The sequence below is a fragment of the Brassica napus genome, chromosome A8, assembly GCF_020379485.1.
Source record: "Brassica napus cultivar Da-Ae chromosome A8, Da-Ae, whole genome shotgun sequence".
In the NCBI taxonomy this organism is placed as follows: domain Eukaryota; kingdom Viridiplantae; phylum Streptophyta; class Magnoliopsida; order Brassicales; family Brassicaceae; genus Brassica; species Brassica napus.
In genome coordinates, this window is record NC_063441.1 from 2,210,834 (window position 1) to 2,223,693 (window position 12,860).

Here is a 12,860-nt window from a genome sequence, read left to right on the forward strand (position 1 = left end):
TTGAAGTATGAAAATTCTCTTATACTTTCTCAAACACATGTATGGATCTTTGCATGTGATGTTTCGTTAACCTGATGGCAGAGTTGGGTCAGTCACTGTTGGATTTTGGCAAGGCTGTAAAACTTCTAAGGGCTTGTGAGGGTGAACCTACAGGAAAAGCCTTCTCTGATCTTGGAAATAAATTTGAACTGTTATCGATTAAGCTCCAGAAAGTGGTACTATTTTTTGTAAGATAATGTTAAGCATAGATCATCTCTTTCCATCTTTTTCAATTAGTAAAATGATGCATGTTGATATACCTTACACTATTTGTAGGCTCAACAAGTTTTGATGAACTTTGAGGAACCGTTGAAGGATTATGTTCGTTATGTGCAATCCATCAAGGTGATTTTCTCTAGCTTTTGCCTTTGGGATTAGATTATGTTTATGCACACTAGACATGTCTGGACATTAAACTATACCCTCTTGCTTTCGTTTTGTGTATTCAAGGCAACAATAGCATAACGAGGCACTGCATTCAGGCAACATTGTGAATTGACAGAAACAACAAAGTTAAAGGAAATAAACCTGTATGATTTCTGTTCTGAGTCAAATATGACTACTTTGGAACATTCTATAAACCCTTCTCTTTTACTTGCAGTGACAAACTCATGCTCACACGTTCTGACAAAGTAGGAGAAGCTGAGAAGGAATACAGAGAGGTAACAACAGCAACTCCAACTTAAAATGATTTCTCTTTGACCATATATGGTGGTGCTTAGGAAGCAACAATAAGATTTGAGAGGATGGTGAAGAGAATGAAAACAGATAGTGAGGTTCTCAAATCATTAATAACTGGTTATGAATGTATTAACTCTTGTAAATATCTTATAAGTTCTTGTAAATAGTTTTATAAAGTCTATAAATCATTAAGAGAATTTGTACTCCCTACACACAACATATTCCCTATTTGCACTCCATACCCTATTTCCCCCCATTTTTTTTCCCCCCATCATCACCTTTTTCCCTCAACTCTATGGTATCTCACTTCTTTTTGTATATTGAGCTAATTTACTCAATCATTAATACTTATGAATGTATTAACTAGTTATTAATGATTTATAGACTTTATAAAACTATTTACAAGAACTTATAAGTTATTAATTATTTTATAAATCTTTATAAATGGTTTAGATACTTTTACAAATAATTTGTAAACCTTTATAAATAGCTTATAAAATTTACACATTATTTATAATTTTTTATAAATGATTTATATGTTGCAAAAATTGCTAACTTCACGAATAGTCACAAGAATTGCTAGGTTGGCACTGACGTGAAGACTACTTTGAGCGACAGCTAAAGCTGCTTCATCTCTGCTGATACATCTAAGGATGATTTCAGGAACTTCAGAATACTGAAAAATTAATGAGATCATAATGAATCGATGTCAAAACAGATAGACATTAAATGGCCAAAAACCACCAAACCATTTCCCGAAATTACAAAACATTTAGAAAACTCAAAATTCCAAATGAAATACTGATTCTCCTCTCTTTTTTTCTGTTTGCATTTTCTCTTTCTTACTTTTTTTATCAGTTTAATGTTTAGAACCCTTGCTAATATACTTCCGGTGTTAAAGAAAAGGATAGATATTAAAAAAATTGAAACCAATCAGTAACTAGTAACTGACCATTTTCTTTCAATATCGGACAAAAAAAATTCATGGAGACGTTTATCTTCTATCTCTTCCTTATTTTGCTTTTTTTTCTTTTATTTTAATTTATGAAAAACTCATTTACCATTGCACATGGCCTTAGTATATTGTAGCGCCTTGCATTAGAGAATGTAAATATATCATATTTGAATATATATATATATATGTACATATTATTATTCATATAATTTAATATTTTATTCATACAATTTTAATCATATAATTGAGGGCGCATATTGAACTAAAAGTTAATTAATGTTGAAGAGGAGTGGATTTTGAGGTACTGTCTTGCGGCAACAAAAAAAAGATCACTTTAGCGCTTTGCATGAGATAATTTGTAAATCTATCAAGTTTAATAATTTTTTATTCATATAATTGAGGGTACATAATTTCACACTGAATAATGATTAGTTAGGGTTTAAGAGGAGTGGATACATGACGACCTGGAGGGTTTGTCTTGCAGCAACAAGAATTATAACCAGTAGATTCTTGCAGTAAACAAACTGCCCCCATTGTGTATCCCTTTAGTTTACAATGAACTTCGCATTTCTTTAGGCTCTCACATGGGCCCTGTTCTTCACATGTTTTCACGCCTGTTTAGCTCGTAAAAGTTAGTAATATTTTAAATGCAAAAAAAAAAAAAATTAATGCAAAGGACCAATTGACATAATACTAATATTTAACAATAACATTAATATGTAAAATGCAAATGCAGACAAAACATATTGCGTTTACTGATTCCGATTAATGATAAATTTTTGGATTTTAAAATAGTATAATACCTGAAACCATAGAGATAAAGGTGAGTGTTAGCAGGACTATCAACAAAGGTAGTAAAAGAGTTGCAAATTTCTTGGTTGCCATTAGTTATGTTTCTACAGGTTGCACCAACTCTGGTTGTCTGATGTCTTCTTGCCAAAAAAAAAAAAAAACGCATAGAAAAGTAATAATTCAATATCGATATAATATAAATTATAGTGTAATAAGAATTCATAACAAAACAAAGATTAGTATTTTTATAGTATAAATATTTACGAAAATACTTACGATGAGTATAAACTGACTATAAAATTTCCTGTTTTTTAATTTTTGTTTGCTGCTTATTATGAACTGATTGTATGATCATGTACGTTCTATATATATATAAAAACTTTTATATTTATGGTTGTCCATATAGAAAAGTTTGAAAGTAAATTTGTTCAACGAAATTATTATTTACCATAGATTAAATTGTTTTCTTATTTTGGATGTTTCATAACAAGACTTTGACTGTAATTGTTTCAACAAAATTACTGTTCCCTTAGTTTCCATTTTAGAAGAGTGTATTCAATTTAGAATCAGAAAATATTTGAATATTAATGAATTTACATGACTTTGGTGAATAAGGGAAAACTACTTTATTTGTTATTAAAGTTATTTGCAAATTTGTTTCTTCTTCTTGTCTACGGTTTTCAGTCTCACTTAAAACATTAAAATCCATATTATTGTATGAAAAGAATTTAGAACTGATTGTATGACCATGTAAGTTTTATATATATATATATATATATATATATAAACTTTTATATTTATGAGCTTTCCATATAGAAAAGTTTGAAAGTAAGGGTATGAATGGTGACCAAGGAACGACGAGGAACAAATGCATTCCCTAACATTCTTTAAAAAAATCACCATTCATAAGGAATAATTTTTCCTTCTCTTTCCCTATCATTCCTTTTTTTGTAGAGAAATAAAGAACAAATTAATTCCTTGTTAAATATGGGATGGAACCACCATTCCTGCAATTCTATTCCTCTACGTTCATTTCCTATTCGTTCCTCTTGTTTCCAGAATGGTCACCAGTCATACCCTAAATTTGTTCAACGAAATTATTATTTACCATAGATTAAATTGTTTTCTTATTTTGGATGTTTCATAACAAGACTTTGACTGTAATTTTTTCAACAAGATTATTGTTCCCTTAGTTTCCATTTTAGAAGAGTGTATTCAATTTAGAATCAGAAAATATTTGAATATTAATGAATTTACATGACTTTGGTGAATAAGGGAAAACTACTTTATTTGTTATTAAAGTTATTTGCAAATTTGTTTATTCTTCTTGTCTACTGTTTTCAGTCGATCACTTACAACATTAAGATCCATATTATTATATGAAAAGAATTTAGACCAAACTCCCTTAGTACCACTAACTAGGTAATGATCCACGTTTTGTGGGAATGAAAAAATCGTTAATTATTTGATAAAAATAACATAGATAAAAGTACACTAATTTTGTGTATTACTTTCTATCATTATATTACATTGTACAAAATTGATAATTCATGTTACTAAAAATTTTGTATGAATAATATTGGTATTGTTATATAACATTAAGATCCACAACATCAACCAAAGCTCCACATAAATCTGAATGATATTTTAAAAAGCATTATAAAATTGTTGAATAAACTTTTTAAAATATGAATATATAAACATACTATGCGAAAATCAATGAGTTAACAATGAGTTCACAAGACCAGTGGTGCGGCTCTGGCAGCTAAGGCTCGACGTAGTTTTTGGCCTTGGGTCCATATTTTGAATTCTTCTGTTTTTGGTTTGTGTAAAGTCTATTGAAGTTTTTCAGTTTGATTTTTCATTTTCGTTAATCTTTTTAATTTTTCTTGCTATATATATTTTAAAAATAAAAAATAAAAGCCATTAAAATCATATATATGTGACTTTTGACTTTTGATACAAATATAATATCTTTTGATCAAAATTTATTATTAAAGTTATACTTTTACAAAATGAGAAAAATACTCGCATGGACGTGTGGATCCAACTCTAGTACAAACAACATATTATGTTACGTAAATCTTGAATTCTTAAATCTAACCAGAGTACAGTTATGTGTGGGTATATATGTCATCTACACAATGCATATGTTTTCTTAGAACCAAAATTAAAGTATTAAAAATTGAATGAACGATGTGTAATTGTGTATGATAATAATTAATTTTCATTCAAAACAAATTCAATTGTCTAATTTATCATGGCACCAATTGGTGACCATGTTTTAGGAAAAAATTATTTGTTTCTCAAATTTTATATTAATTAAGTTTAATTTTGGATCAAATTATTTCCAGGATCCCACTTTATTCTTATAAATTTCTAATGAAAAATTATAAAGAAAAACAATTCTTCTCTAATTCTAATACAGAACCAAACGAACAAAAATTCTTATTTTTTTTATTTATTCAAATCCTCAAATAGATTTATGTTTATTATTTTGTTCAATTTTCCATTCATCTAATGGTCACCAATTAAAGCCGTATATTTATTAACACGAAAAACTTTGGATATGTAATTTTTACATTTGAGAAAAAAAAATTTCTCCCACAAAATGTACAATAAAACTATATTAATTAATAATGTTGGTACTATGATATTTTATTAATTTATAGACTCAAATTTTATATTAATTAAGTTTAATTTTGGATCAAATTATTTCCAGGATCCCACTTTATTCTTATAAATTTCTAATGAAAAATTATAAAGAAAAACAATTCTTTTCTAATTCTAATACAGAACCAAACGAACAAAAATTCTTATTGTTTTTATTTATTCAAATCCTCAAATAGATTTTTGTTTATTATTTTGTTCAATTTTCCATTGGGAAATTACATGTAACACTTTCATGGTACCACTTTTCATTTTTACCATCACTAATGAGATATTTTCAAAAATACATTCTTCATTAAGTGGCAAAAGACTTTTATGCCTTTGTTATTTATATATATAATAAAACATTATTTAAATAAAAAAATGAAAATAAAATAAAAATAAAAATAAATAAAAAAAAAAATAAAAAAAAAAAATAAAAAAAAAATGTATTTTTTTTATGTTTTCGAATTATACTTTTTCAAATTCGAACTTTTTTATAAAAATAAATTTTTCAATTTTTTCGAAATGTTTTTTTATTTACTTTTCAAATTTATTTTTGAAAAACAAAAATTATGTTTGAAAATATTTTTTAAAATTTTTTATATATTTTTTAAGTATTTATTTATATATTTATTAGAATCATAAATTTCACATTCCAAAAACCCTACCCCACCCCTAAACTCTAAACCATAAGTCTAGATTAGTTAACCCCAAGGGTATAATTGTATTTTACCCTTCATTAAAAGTGAGAGTAAAATGGTTAGTGTAAACATGAAAAGTGGTACTATGAATGTGGTATTTGTGGTAATTTCTCATTTTCCATTCATCTAATGGTCACCAATTAAAGCCGTATATTTATTAACACGAAAAACTATGGATATGTAACTTTTACATTTGAGAAAAAAACATTTCTCCCACAAAATGTACAATAAAACTATATTAATTAATAATGTTGGTACTATGATATTTTATTAATTTATAGAGTTATTAATTTACAAAATGTTTTTTCTAGATTTTTCTATTTTAGAATAGTTTTTATAAAACAAGAAAATAGTTGATTTTATCCTATATAATTTAAGTAAATTTGTCTTTCATGTTGTCTTTGTTATATTATTTTGGTGTGTAATAAATATGTTATATAAATTAAATGTGAACTAAGTACTCAATGAAATGTTAAGAAACCTATAAATTATTTCAGTGTGAATATAAAACAAACTAGGTATTTAGCCCGTGTTGCGGGCTTAAACATTTTCATAATTTTTGAAAAGTTCTTTGTACACTATATTCATTATACTAAAATAAATCTTAAAATAACTTAATATTATATTTTTAATTGCATAACTAAAAAAAATTATTTGATTTAAATTTAATTATGTAATTTATGTTTTTAACTTTTTACTAAAATATTTTTTCAGATAACAATACAATATAGATATATATATATATTAAATTAATATTATTCAGACAACAATACAATATAGATATATATAGGGAATTGCCACTAATACCACTTTGCTAATACCACTTTTCAACTTTACACTTTTCAACTTTACCATTAAAATTTTAATAGACAAAGTACCATTATACCCTTGAATAAATTACTCTCTTTCTTCCCCAGTTCCAAATCTGAGAGTTCCCAGATTGATTTCGAATTCGACGGTGATCAAATCCGACGACACTAACGAGTTCTCCGGACTGCGCTGGCGAGTTCTCCGGCGGATTTGACGGCGCTGACGAATTCTCCGACGAAGCTGAGACGATCTCTTACTTGAGAAATAATGACGGTGGCGTCGAGCGTTGATTCACTTCTGGAGAAGCTCAAACAGGAGGAGCTTTACCTTCCACCAACTCGTGCTTCTCATCTATCTTCTTCCTTTGTCTCTGTAAGTTCACCATTTACGTTTTTCATGTTTGTATGCGTGGAACACATGAGCTTTGCATTTTGCTTGAGTGGCTAGGATCAGAAACCTAATAGGGAATGATTTGAGGGAAAAGAAGTATCAATTTTATTGATTTGAGTTTAGTACTCGATGTACTGTATTGAGTTACAGCGAAATCATTATCTTAGGGAATATTACGATGTGATGTTCTCAGATTTCTATTCTTAGTAATTAATTACAGAACAATGGAATATCTTTAGTGCTTAGATGAAAGACGTATATTGAGACTACTTATACTTTTGGCCACATTCTCTGACAATTTTGTTGCTTTTTAATAGGAATAAAGCTTGGTTAGGTTGGCGTTGAATGCCCTGCAAGGTGTTGAGTCTTCTCTTATTAGCATACATAAGCTCTCTTATGTATTATGCTCTGAGCCAGCTGATAGGACAACCCACCAAAGTCTGAGCTTGTGGCATCAGTTATCAAGCACTGACGCCTTGGGACAGATTCTTTGAAACATATGATGCTTTGGTTCTTTGGTCTTTCTTCTCCATAACTTCGTAGACCCATTTCATGAACTTCAAGTTGGAAGTTGAGGGACAGGGGGAGCTGTAAAGTAGGTGAAACCCCAAATCTAATTGACGTGTTTGAACTTTGAAGTGCACATTTCTGAGTTAAATTACAGTGAATCTTGTTTTTGGAAGTGAGTGCTTATGCGTAGGAATAATATGTGATTGGGTTGTGTCCAGATTTTGAAGATCGACGAGGTTGGTGAGCTGTTTGAAGAAGTAAGAGGGACTCAGAACAAGAACGTGGTTTGTGAGATCAAAGAATTGAAGATTTATAAAGCTTTATAAAAGTTGCAGAATTGGCTTTTTAACACCATCTTCTCTCTCATCTTCTTCACACATCTCTTATACTAAAACAATCGTATATCTCTCCTAAGACTTGCAAAGTTGAAGAGGTTAGTTGGACATCTAAGTGAATTTGGCTGCAATTGTTTTTTTTTTTTACAAAAGAGAAGAGTGTGATGTGGAGAAACCTTGATGTTCTCAGATTATTTTTGAAATGACAACTTTTTGTTGAGAACAAAGTAATTATCTCTAATGTTCAGATGAGAGCCTTATATAGTCCTTTCAACTCATAGTCTTGCTCTTTCCATGAAATGACCTGTTATTCTGTGGCTAAGTAATTGAAACTACTCATTTTTACTACATTTTGTTTCTTGTAATAGAAATCAAGCTTGGTTAGGTTGACGTTGAATGGTCTAGATTTTGTGCCAATATTCATGTGACCAAATGGGTTACATGAAGGGAACCTTATACGGAAGAGAGAACAAGAAGAGAAATAACACATTGTATCCAGAATTCAAGTAAAGAAACATGTCGTTCAGATGTTTTTAGTGTCTAAATTATGAAGGTAAATTAGGATTCCATATCAAATGATCAAAATACAGACAAAAGATATACTTTATAAAGCCATGAACAAACAAATTGTTTACATACCCTCTATAAAAAGTTTATCGATTCTTTATAAATAATTTATATACCCTTATAAATGGTTTATAAAATTTATGTATTGGTTTTATAAACATTTATAAATGATTTATAAACAGTTATTAATTATTTCCATATAAATCCTTATAAACTATTTTACATACTCATATAAATTGTTTTATAAGCCTTTATAAATGGTTTATAGACTCTTACAAAAAAATTGTAAACCTTTTTAAAAGGTTTATAAAATTCAGAAATTGTTTTTAGTAATTTTTATAAATGATTTATAAACTCTTATTAATTATTTATATATCCTTATAAACCCTTATAAACAATTTTACAAACTCTTATAAATTGTTTTTATAAGTCAGAAATTGTTTTTAGTAATTTTTATAAATAATTTATAAACTCTTATTAATTATTTATATATCCTTATAAACCCTTATAAACAATTTTACAAACTCTTTTTAAAAGTTTTATAAAATTCAGAAATTGTTTTTAGCAATTTTTAGAAATGATTTATAAACTCTTATTAATTATTTATATATCCTTATAAACCCTTATAAACAATTTTACAAACTCTTATAAATTGTTTCTATAAATCCTTATAAATTACTGTAGACTCTTATAAATGATTTAAGAGACTTTCTAATTGGTTCCTAAACCTATAAACCTTATAAATTGAATACATAACCCATATTAATTGTGTATATACTTTCACAACGTTTTTATAAACAATTATAAATAGTTTATAGACTTTATTAATTGTTTTATAAACCTTTATAAATGTAAACATTTATAAATGGTTTTGAGACTCTTACAAATAATATATAAACCTTTATAAATAGCTTATAAACTTTACAAACTGTTTTATATATTTTTATAAATTATTTATAAACTTTTATTTTCTCTTAAGCTTTCTTTTCTCTTCATTTTTATCTTCTTTCATGTGTTATTGCCCTACATCATACTGCAAAAAGTAAAGCCACAAATCCTCGTTCCCCTTAGCTTTTCTTCATTTTATATCCTTGTTGAACTAATTGCACAACACTGTAAAAATCCATGTCATCCAAGATCAGGATATGTTGGGGTCACCAAATGTTTGTATTCTTCAGAGAATCCAAATAATGTATTAACCACAAAATGTAACAAAGAATAAACAACGTATTATAGGTCTCTCTGATTTATAAATTTATAAACCCTATAAAACTACATTTATAATATTTTATAAAACACTTAACATTATTGACCAAGACACCGATTAGATAATCACTTTTGGATTGTCTAGTGGTTCTGTTCCAGCTTCATAAATCCTTGGATGCAATCATGAAGATGTGCAAGATTCATTGCTGTCTAACTGCAAGACAAAATTAAAAGATAATGTTAACTTTTAATCGTGGTCTAAAGATACCTTATCCAAGCATAATGTTCATGTATTTCGGTAACAGTCTTACAAATAACACAGCACAAGACTTCTCGAGTTCACACGTTTAAATGTTGTTCTATAGACATATATAATGAATTCTTGTTTAAGAACTTCTTTTATAAAACCTTGTAAATCGTTGAGCTGTACTATCAACAATAACCTAAAATACAGATTTATAAGGGGTTATAATTCCTTAATATGCAGTGTACTATCGGAAAATCTCTCTCTTAGCCGGAACTATTCAAGTCCAAATCAACTGTATTCTATTTTTGGATAAACAGAAGGAAGAAAATCCTAAAATTATTTGAAACCCAGATTTATAAAGGGTTTTAAGTTGTCAAAACTCAATATTTTTCACTATGGAAATTGTTTCTCTTAGATCGACATGTTCAAATGAGAAGTCTAAAGCAAACTTTTTTGATTTTTTGATAAGAGAAAGAATAAAATCAAAAATTTACTCGAAACAAACAAAAGAATACAAGAATTAGAGACATACGAGTTGTGAATCTTGAACAGGAATCAACATTTGAAGGCTTTAAATCGCGATTCTCTGTAATCTGTTTTCGTCGCCGGTTGTGTGAGAGAGAGAGATGGCGGATCTCGACGGAGACGGCGGATCTCGACAGAGACGGTGGATCTTGACGGAGACGGCGGATCTCGACGTAGACGGTGGATCTCGACGGTAAGTCCGAGAGAAGATGGATCTCAAAAAGAGAGAGGAAAAGTCGATGATTGAGGAGAAGATAAGGTAAGGGTACTATTGTCTTTTGTTCATTAATGAAAGTGGTATTTATGAAAATGTCCCTAAATTGGTGGTACAATTGAATAGTGGTATCAAACAAAGTGTAAAAGTAAAATTTCCCCATATATATATATATATATATATATAATTTTTTTAATTATATTTTCAGATTTTAGATAGTTCTTACTATTATTAATTTTAATCAATTATCTAATCAAATAAATTAAAATTTCATTTTTATTTTTTAATTTAGTTATACATTTTATTCATTAAGGGTATAAACGTTATTAATCATTCTAACTTTTAACGTGATTTTAAGATTTTGGATAACTCAATATTCTATTTTTAATTATATAATTAAAAAATTTATTTGATTAATATTTAGTTATATAATTCATGTTTTTAACTTTTTACTAAAAGATTTTTCAGATAACAATATAATATATACATAAATTATCTTTTTTTAAATTATATTTTCAGATTTTGGATAATTCTTACTGTTATTAATTTTAATCAATTATCTAATCAAATAAATTAAAATTTCGTTTTTATTTTTTAATTTAGTTATACATTTTATTCATTAAGTGTATAAATTTTATTACCCACTCTAACTTTTAATGTGAAAGTTTGATTTCAAAAATTTATTTCGCAAATAATAGTATAGATAAATGAAACTAAGAAAATTGAAGTTTATTTAATCTTTTCTTTTGTTAAGTTGATATTGTATGCTTAATACCACTTCGCGAACTTGGAACTTACAGGTACTTAGGGATTTGGTGGATCCGGAGGATGTGAAAATTATAGAAAGTTTACTACTGAGCAGGACTCAGATGTTAGACAAAGAGGGATGGCACTTCACAAAAAATGGAAAATATACAGTTAAATCTGGATATCAGGCAGAACGAGTTTATCCAGACAAGATAAAACCACCATTACTCATTGGGCCTACCGTCGATGTACTAAAGGCTTTCTGTTGGAAAATAAGGTGTCCTCCAAAGTTAAAACATTTTCTTTGGCAATTGGTGACTGGATGTATAGCAGTTAAGAAGAATCTGCATGCAAGAGGAATACAAGGAGACACATGTTGTGCAAGATGTGGAGCCTCTGAGGAATCAATAAACCATGTGTTTTTTGAATGTCCTCCAGCACTTCAGGTTTGGGTTCTCTCGAAGATACCATCAAATCCAAATATTTTTCCAACCTCTTCTCTTTTCACAAACATGGATCATCTTTTTTGGAGAGTCTTTCCTCAGATGGATGATCATCAGTTTGCTTGGATATTATGGTACATTCGGAAAGGACAGAATAATAAAGTCTTTAGCAACCTGGACATTGATCCTAGACATTCTTAAGTTGGCAGCAACGGAATCAACACTTTGGGCTGAGGCACAGATATTGAACGAACAGCGGACAACACAAAATGTGGAGGATAGGACACTTCCAGTGATTCTAGGCAGATGGTGTTTCACATATGGTTCTTGGAAAGAAAATGATACATTTTCCGGACAAGGTTGGTATAGTATGTTAGTAGGATTTGATGGGTTGTTGGAGGCGCGAAATGTTAGAGCTAGTCTCTCTCTTCTCCACGCAGAGATGAAAGCACTAATATGGGCAATGGAGTGTATGAGGAATTTACGGTAGTTTTAGGTCACGTTTGCAACAGATTGTTTTCAATTGGTGAAGATGATTTCGGAACCAGATGAATGGCCAGCTTTTGCAAGTTATTTGGAAGATTTGAAAATCCTGAAAGCAAGTTTCTTCCGATCAGAGATTATCTATGTACCAAGAATGCAAAGTACCAAAGCGGATAGCTTCGCATGCAGTGCAAGGACACAACCGTGTTTCGTTGTTCACATGAATGCAGATCATCTGATGTGGTTTACAGAATCAGTATGGGTCTGTAAAAGTCGATGACAAAAAAAAAAGTTGATATTGTATGCAAAAATTAAGATAATCTCTATGGACGCATATAAAGATTAAAAAAAATTAAATAAAAAGCAAATAACCACCAAAGAATTGATTATGGGCAAATCTCCAAAATATCACATTTCTAAATTTATATCACAAAAATAGCAATCAAAAACTAAAATGACCAAAATAGCATTTTACTTTTTGAAAAATTTAAATTTTTTTATTTTTCAAAATTGAAATCTTATCCCCAAAACCTCACTTCTCAACTCTAAACCCTAAAACCTAA

The 12,860-nt window shown here is 28.7% G+C and overlaps 1 long non-coding RNA gene across 1 annotated transcript; it reads right to left on the reverse strand.

Moving 5' to 3' along the window:
• Positions 1-2,038: 2,038 nt before the first annotated feature.
• On the reverse strand, positions 2,039-2,839 carry LOC111214644. The gene is made up of 3 exons (XR_002664011.2): positions 2,744-2,839; positions 2,479-2,604; positions 2,039-2,289 (listed from the first exon to the last, which is right to left on the reverse strand). It is a non-coding gene; the product is annotated as an uncharacterized LOC111214644 (long non-coding RNA).
• Between the last annotated feature and the right edge of the window lie 10,021 nt (positions 2,840-12,860).